Source organism: Oxyura jamaicensis, chromosome 2, assembly GCF_011077185.1.
Source record: "Oxyura jamaicensis isolate SHBP4307 breed ruddy duck chromosome 2, BPBGC_Ojam_1.0, whole genome shotgun sequence".
In the NCBI taxonomy this organism is placed as follows: domain Eukaryota; kingdom Metazoa; phylum Chordata; class Aves; order Anseriformes; family Anatidae; genus Oxyura; species Oxyura jamaicensis.
Genome location: NC_048894.1, coordinates 137,174,638 through 137,183,480, shown reverse-complemented (window position 1 = coordinate 137,183,480; position 8,843 = coordinate 137,174,638). Strand labels below are relative to the sequence as shown.

The window sequence follows — 8,843 nt, the reverse complement described above, 5'->3', positions numbered from 1 at the left end:
TTCTGAGCTGTTTGCTTAATTTGCCTACCAGGTATCTTTTATCCACCATGCTAACAACGAAGGACAAAGGCCAGCACAGACTCTGTAAATCACAGAGTGGTTTCAGAAAGGCTGATGTGCATGAGAACATGAGATTACCATCACAAAAGTCTTCGAGACCTTGCAGGTACTGGGTTCTTGAGAAGAAATGGCTCCCATTCTACCTAGTGGCAATAGAGTTTGAGGTTTGACCTTTTTTTTTTTTTTAAGAACTTCTCCTCCCATCCCCCTTTTTTGGGGATCTTTATTGTTACTATGAAAACAAAGATGTAACAGGTATGAAGCGAGCTGTGTAACACTGAGACATCGGGGTGTGTGAAAACAAGGTTTTATGAGTAGGCGGTATTCACGTGATGTTCAAGACAAATACGAGTCAAATACAGAAAGGATGTAAACATGGATGTGAATAGACTAAACCTGGCTGGTGTGTGCTGAGAAAGGAAGCAAGGAAAAAGGAAGTACAGCATGGAAAATGAGGGGCCAGTTCTATCAAAGTCAGATTAGGCAAACAGGAAGCGAACAGACTCAGAGTTGATGGGGTTGCTCCAGATTTAAATACCTGTTTAACTGAAAGCAGTGCCCGGCCTTAAGCAGTGACTCCACACTTCTCTATGTTCTCCTAGTTCTTTCCTTCATACAACGTCTTTCCAGCATTGTAACGTGTCTGATTCACCATTTCACAAAGAGCAAATCACGTGTAGCTTAGTGATCCCCAGCCACGAGCCGGACCAGTTTGTGTCGGGCACAGCACAAGCGTCCTGTTCCTCCACAGCACGCAAACTTTGCGCAGACATCCCCGAGTGTTAATCACCACAGTACACTGGAGATGAGATTGGTGATGGCAAGGCTCAGTAGTAACAACAGCTGTTGTATACCTTTGATAGGAGGTGCACCAGGAAGTGAATTGTTTCCGGAGAGATACCAGCTGATGCTACAGGTGCCCGAGCCACAGTCTGCAGAGGCAGCAAGGTATTTTCTGTAGAGGGCAGTGGGCCTAACAAGACATGACACTTTTCATGCTACACAGAATGAAAAGCACAGGCCACGGAGCTGACCTTAGTGTCCCTCGTTCTTTTAAAAGCATGCATATACAGCTGTGTGCTGTATGGACAATTGTCATTTTCTGCCCCAAAAGTTACTTCGACCTGTTTGTGGCGTTAATTTACAGTCAACTTCGGGATTTCTTCTGAAGCATGCCATTTGTTTTTGGTTTATATTTTAAAACATCACAAAAATGTTTGCAATATTGTTAAATAATAGCCATCACTCACACTATCTAGTCCTCAAGTACATGGTTTGCTATGAGGATCATCGTCACACAGTATGCCAAGTCTCTCTCAGGTCTTTCTGTCCCAATGGCGAAAGCAAGAAACTATTTTCCACCCCAAGATACACCCACTGGTATGTGCTGCAAAGCCGTATTTTACAAAGCTTTCATTCTCTGTGGGCTTTTATGACTAGCCACATCCCCACCATCTTTGAGTGCATTCTAGTAGTGCCTCGGGCGCTGTGTCTAGCGTCGGACCAGTAGGGTTTGTTCTCCCACTGTTGCCATGTAGCCATGCTTTACAATTGAGCTATTCAAAAATAATAATAATAAAAAAGGCTTTCTAGACAGTGTTTCCTGCTATTTTTCCTCAAACTTCCCTTCCTCTGATAACGCCTGTCTTCATTCAGATAGCCAAAGCAACTTAGCAGGCTACTCAGTAGCTTCGACTCTTGCAGTTGCTGTGTGGGAAGATACAGACTTTTTTGGCTCAAAATAGCTCTTCTGTGAACTTGTCTGCTGTTGCCTTTTCCTGCCTCCTAAGACCTCAAGTAGTTCCCTGAGTTGGGTTGTTGGAAAGCTGTCACTAAGCTCAGCAGAGCCTTCTCAGTAAGTTTTCTTCAGTTTCTTTGCAAAAAGCATTTGCTCTTTGAGCGCAATTTTTCCATCGCCCTCCCTCTGTCCAATTCGGTGTTAGGAATGAATCAGTTGTGAAATAAATTGATCATCTGTTCAATCAAGTCTGGGGCTCCCCAGTTCATAAATTGACTGACAAACTAGAGCAAGTCCAGCAGAGGCTCGCCAGGATGATGAGAGAGGCAGGCAGAGCTGGGTTTGCTTATCAAGAGCAGGCCTGGGGAGATCTTTCTGCTCGCTACAACTCACCAACGGGTGCCAGACTCTTCTGTCTGGTGCACGCTGATAGGATGAAAGGAATGGGCACAAACTGCAGCAAGGGAAAGTCTGCTCAGATGGCAGGAAGATAATTTTCAGTGTGAGCGTAGTTATACCCCAGAGCAGGCTGCCCAGAGAAGCTGTGTCACCTCCATCCTACCAGGAGCTCACAACTTGAGAGGACAAGGTCCTGAGGCACCTGATCTCGGCTGGACACTTCAAGTGGGAGGAGGGACAAGACTACTTACCAAGGTCTCTTCCAACCTAAAAGACCCTGATTCTAAGGGGAAGGGCTGCTCTGGGGAGGGTACATCCCACTGGAAGCTATTGCTTCTCACATGAAACCTGCTGGTTGAGGGGGATGTAAAATGCTTTCCATGCCATCCCATGAAAACAGTTGAGATTTTAGAATTTTTGCATTCTTTTACTAGGTCAACACCGAGGCCTTTCTAGGTTTTGTCTGGTTTGGGTTTCATTTTTCTAAAAGGACACGAGAAAAGATGAGCTGTTTCTCTGGTGATCAAGTATTAATTGAACCTGAACTTGGAATTCTTTCATCTAAGAGGGGCCTAATCTTCAGACCAGAAGGTGCTGGCCTCCCACCACTTTCCCTTGCACAGTATACATTTTATCAGGAAACAAATAGCTCCCCAAAAAAAAAGGAAAATAAGACATTTTTGCGGGGAAAATAATTTATTTAGAATTATCTGACCAGATCCACATGGTCCCCATGGTGCAGAACCACACAGCACGTTTAGAATAAAAAGTAAAGAAAAAACTCACTCACATTGCAACTGCAGCATTTCTGAATCAGAAGGAAGTTGTGAAGACAGACAGCTAGTTACTGGGGCTGGAAGCTGACCGGTATCTCGAGATTAACACCTCTGAAATGTGAAATGCATCCCTAGGGAGATTATGATCGTAGATGCTAGAGCTTCACTTCTGTGTCTCATGCAGTAATGATTGCCCTTGATCTGACCAGTGACTTCCCACATTAAAGAGCAAGAAGACTTCAGGCTTTCAGCTCATGTGGTCTATCTTGTGACTGGTGCTTTTGTGTGTGGCAAGAGAGACGGTGGTAACTACAACTCTGAGCAGACTGTGAGCAACTACAGGAACAAAATTATTTCAGTGATAAAAGATTGTGGCTCTTACCTTATTTGTATCATTCAAAGAGGGCAAAGGGGTGTAAATCTGTTGTAAGTATCCCATGAAATCCTTGTTGGCTGGTTCTTCCCCACCCCTTTTGCCAGTTACAGCTAAAAATGCTCTCAGCTGCACAGTGGTGCCTAGGACATCACCCTGTCAGCCAAGTCTGAAGAGGAGAACATGGGTTAAAAAACATCCCTTGTCATTCTGACTGCCTCTCCTTCACTTGAATCCAGACTGCATTCAGCTGAGAATTTAACATTTTATCTTTCCATTTTAATCTTTCATTGCAGTCGTGAGCTCATCGGGGCAGGTGTTGCCTCTGCCTGGGGCAGTGCCTGCCCCAGCAGGTTTTGGCCATTGCTGCCATAGAGTAACCCGTGCCACCAGACATCCAGGTGTGGGCACAGCTGCGCTGCGAATAACGGTGACAGCAAAATGGGAACCAAGAGGAAAAGGTATTCTTATGCTGCGAGTAATTACGGAGTATTCAGGGAGAACGTGTGGAACAGCAAAAGCCACACTACCTTGCTGCGTGTTAGCTTTCACTGTTAGGCTATGTTGTCTTGAACATTACTAAGACGTTTTATCTAGTTCCCAAATTGCTTGGTGAATGCCAGAAAGGTTATGCTACGTGGATCGGATGGTTGGAACCATTGCTGTCTCTGGTGACCAGATGCAGAAAGAAGAACTAGCATGGAACTGACAATGTGCCTTCTACAAAATCTCCGGTGTTAAAATGTCAGTGGAAGGAGAAATGGGCTGACTTTAGCTGGTTGGCATTTGGGTGAGGCCCAAGAAGGCTTGAAACTACCCCTCGCCATCACAGGGACATTTGGGAGTTTCCAAAGGGCCTCAGAGCACTTGGCTTCCCGCAACCACCTTGCAAATTCCCGAAAATCTTGAGCTGCAGTGTATGTGTTGTCTTCATTCTGGTCCTGTTCAAACACAGATTAGAGACTACAGGGCTGAAGCTGTGGCTCTGGATGTGGTGGCAGGGCTCGTTACAGCCCTTCCTTGGGACTCCATCACATTTCTTTACTGCTCTTTGTTACTCTCCATGGAGTTACATGGTGGAGCAGCCATGTAACCCCACCAAAATCCACAAAGAAAGGGTTACTCTTAACACAGGGTTAAAAACACACCCTTCTGCACAGCTGTCTTCAACCAAGGGAGTGAAAGCCTTCCTGGAGGCCCTCAGTAACGATCCCACTGCTCAAGATCCCTGCCTGGATCCTTGCTGTGCTCTCCGGATCCCACTGCCCTCTCTGGTTTCTCATGTCCTGTCCCCAGCCCTCAGTGCCGACCCCGTGCCATCCCCAGGGCATCCCTTCTTGGTGCTAAAAGGGTAGGACACCCCTGCCAGGCTGCTAAAAACATCTTTCCTCAGAAAGTGCTTCACCACCTCCAAAGGCAGGACGTATCTCCAGAAAAAAACAACACTGCTTTCCTGAACAGGGCCACTGTATTCAAACCAGGCAAGGGAAGTTTTTAAATAGCTCTAGCAAAGCCTGTTTACTAAGCCTGTGAGCTCTCAGACCATGAGAGGGAGCCTTTAAAATGCTCTCCGTGTACAGGAAAGCCTTTTGACTCCTGGCGTTCACCACCAGCCCCGTCCTGGCCATGTGGTGCTGGCGACCAGCAGGTCCCCATCCCTCACCCCTCAGCCCCTGCTGCTGGCTTAAAGCGACCGATGCCGGTGGCCAGCAGGGACGCAGCCGTTGGGCTTTGGAGCTGTTCTTATCTATGTTTGCATTCCAAGTGCACAGCCTGCGTTCTCTGAAGGAGCCTGCTGCAGACTGGCCTGCCTCTGCCTGTGGCAGGTCACGTACCACCACAGGGGACTCAGACAAAGGGGTCTCGTTGGCTCAGTCACAGCTTTCCGTCCCCCCAGTCTCGGTGTTTCCTCCTAATAAATCATTAGGCTTCAAAAGAAATTGCATGTGGGAGGTTATACACCGTTTAGGGGGTGCTAGTTGTTACACTGTAAGCCTTAATAAGTAGTTTTATCTCACTGTGATAAGACCAGCATTTCTGATAAACCCGTGGCGATGACACGGGAAGTCCCACAGCAACACTTATACAAGACCTGCCTGCAGCTCCAGCAAGAGAGACAAAGTACCAACGTTTGAACAGCCAGCTCTGCCGCTGCAATGTCTGTCATCAGGCTTGTTTTAGATGCAGTTATTCTCTCCTGTGGCCTAATTTCATGTGTCCAACACTGGGATGTTCACCTGAGAAAAAGTCAACGCCTCGCAGTGAGTTAGAGTTGAAGACATTTGAATGTATTAATTATACATCTAGATTATTGAGTGTTCAGCCTTGGAAGAGATGGTCTTACTAAAAGTATTTAACTTTCAAACTTCCCGTCTTCTGCAAAACAACCTCATTGTGTTATTTGATGTTTTGTACCTGTGGGTGGTTACACATAGAGGACAACTTGGAGTCCAGCTGGATGGGCTGTTCTTCGTGAGCTGTTGCGTGGAAATCTTCCTGAGTTTTTAAAAATATTTTTCAAGAATAGCATGTAACATTTTGATACGCAGCCCTGCTTTTGGAAGACGGGTTGGAACATTTTTATCTTTAAGTTTGCAATTTTTCTTACTGTGCAAATACCCCTAGACAAGGAGACAGATGTAATCTTTGCAAGGGGCCCTTTCAGGCTTATGAGCAAACCAGGCTCTAACCTATACGGACACCCTTTGGAAGTGCCTTAAAGCATTTATCTGCAAACTCACCGAAACTCGACCATCTGATCAGTTCCAGTATTGACAGCCTCTGCTCAAATGCTCCAGCATCCACCCAGTACAGCTTGCTTCTCCTTCCCTTGGATCAATAATGGCTAACGAGGGTGCATGTAACACATCAGGCTCGCTCACAGGACTATTACTGCTTTCTGTCAAGCTGTTGGCCAAAGGGAGGGACCCCGCAGGCAGTTTCTGCTAAGAAAAAAATAACAATAAACAGGTTTTTAATGCAATCCCTTTCATTTACAAAGTATGTGAAAAGTCTGTTTCTTTTAGAGCAGAAGAAATGAAATAGGAGTGACAGCATCTTGGAGCTGGGAACAAAGGCATTATCTTTCAGCCAAAAGTCTGCACTAGGGCGGGGGGGATTTTTCCTGCTGTGAAGAGCTCTCTGTTTGTCTGTGCTTACTTGCTATCTTCTTTCTCTGCTGTGTCTGCGTGTCTTTTTGATTCGCACAAACCACCAGCGATAGCACTGGAATCGCTCTGCCTTTGTTATGAGTTACTTGGTTCCAGAAGGGAGCCTGAGCCTTTCTGTAATGATGGGAAGTGGATATGTCCAACCGCTTATTTATGTTGTAATAGCTCTACGGACACAGACAAGGAAAAGACTGTAGCTCTCATTTTTCATTAGACCAGCCTTTGCACTCAAAAGCTGTATGTAAATCTTTGGCCAAACAAGTTCTTTTTTACAGGTCTGAGGCAGAAGCAACAAATGGATGGTCCCAATTGAGAGCAATTGCTTTGGATTCACTTTACTTTCAATAAAAATCACTTTAAAAGAATAAGCTAACGATGCCTGTGGACCACAGAGGGTGGTGCAAGGGGAGAGGTGATGTTCTCGGGCGGGACAGCACCAGGTAGGGAGCACCTGAGGTCAGAGAGGGATTAGAAAGTGAATGGAAGGTGAAACATTGCAGGATGACACGAGGCAAACATCTCTGCTGAGCTGCTGAACTTCAGTAGCCAGCAGAGGTGAATATTGTCCCCTAGGCTTATTTCCTGTAGGTCTTAGAGAACTGACAGGTAGAGATGAGGTGGTTGCTTTGTGAGCAATGTCCTCTCATGGGAAGGTGGCTGAAGGCTCATCTTGGAGAGGTCATCCCGGCGGGCAGCAGTCCGGGGCTCTCTTCCTCAGGGAGCTCAGCCCCTCTCAGCTAGGGTCATCCACACCAGGTCTGCAGTGGGAAAAGTAAAAAAAAAAAAAAAAAAAAAAAAAAAAAAAAAAAATCCAAAACACACCCAGGTGGGTTTTTTTTTTTTTTTTTTTTTTTTTTTTTTTTTTTCCTTGCCTTGTCTTGTTTTGTCTTGTCTGACAAACTTGTCCGGCTATCCCCAAGCTTTTCTGAGTATCTTCTCTGCCACAGAGACGCACACCACCGACTCCCTCCAGGTTAGCTGAGCTCTGGCAGGGTGTGAATGTGGTTATACGTGGGTGTGGTGTTATGCGTGTGTTTATCAAAATCAGATAACACCAGAAAAGCCAATTACGACCTTTAACTGCTGTTGCAATCTCCTCTGTGGAAGAGAAGTTTTCACATGAATATTTCTTGCATTAGAGGTGAAATTAGATCCCTGTCCCGCACTTGCTGTGTTTGGAGCGTGTCCAAAGGCTCTTAAAACAGGCATTCCGACTGGAATATGTCATGGACTATTCTCGCTCCCAGCTCTGACGGGTTTCCAACGGGGAGCTGGAATGCAGACCTCCCAGTCACAGGCAGGAGTGGCTGCGTTTGGGGGGCTCACATTACAATCGAGAGAAAATAAGCAGCAAGGCAGGGCCAACACCGCAGGAAGATGACAGAAGGAAACAAGCGAATGCCATGTGCTGTGTGCAGGGAGCTCAGCAAATCTGCGCCTCTGCAAATCTGCATTTAATGCTGGCCAGAGCTGAAGCCAGTGCAATGATTAGCTGGGATTTACACATATATGCTTCACTAAAAAGTTCTTTTTAGTTCTTTAAAAGGCGAAACCCCACAGTAGAATGGCCTGCCTGAAGAGTACAGGGAGAAGCAAGGAGAGGAAGCAGCAGCTGAGCAAAGCTGAGTATTAGAGCATAGAAAACTCCTCCAGGCAGAGCATTACCTGCAGAGCCCCCTTCGTTCATCCTGTGGTCAGCCCACCTCCCTTCGAGGGGACAGCCCTGCTGTAAGGAGAAAGAAGTGTAAATCTCTATTTTCTGAGCTAGGGATAATTTCATTTCATTCCTTTGCTTCCCAGGACTGTTTTAAACAAACGGACCCACCCCCTCCCAGCAAGTATTTCCTACTCCCTTCGGGATTGTGTCAGATTAAACCTGGAATATCTCTGAGAGCTCACGTTAAAATGGTTCTATTTTCACCTGTTGGCTGTCCTGAATATTAACATATTAACCAGAACAGGCTGTTACAATACAAACGCTGATCTCTCTGGCTGTGGAAAGAGCGACATTATGTAAAGCTCGCTGATATTTAATTTGCAAACTGAATTGCACCTATTTAGGGAGGGGAAAAAAAACAGCAACGCTCATATTGATGAGAAATTCTGCATTTAAAAACATTCCTTATTAATGATTCAAAACATACAGTTCCGAGGCGTTGTAAACAAGTTCAGCATTCTGTACGCTAATCCATAACCATTATCATATGTAGGGAACAAGAAGTTACTCACAAACAGATGTTCCTTCTGCCAAACCCATTCATTTAATGCACATTTTACTTTCCAAGTCCTTGTTAGCGACTTTCTGTGGTGGGCGGATTACATGAAAG

General features: G+C 45.7%; 1 long non-coding RNA gene across 1 annotated transcript; it reads right to left on the bottom strand.

The window, feature by feature from the left end:
- Nucleotides 1–826: 826 nt before the first annotated feature.
- Nucleotides 827–8,519, bottom strand: LOC118161151. The gene is made up of 3 exons (XR_004747879.1): nucleotides 8,416–8,519; nucleotides 6,088–7,274; nucleotides 827–859 (listed from the first exon to the last, which is right to left on the bottom strand). It is a non-coding gene; the product is annotated as an uncharacterized LOC118161151 (long non-coding RNA).
- Nucleotides 8,520–8,843: the final 324 nt, after the last annotated feature.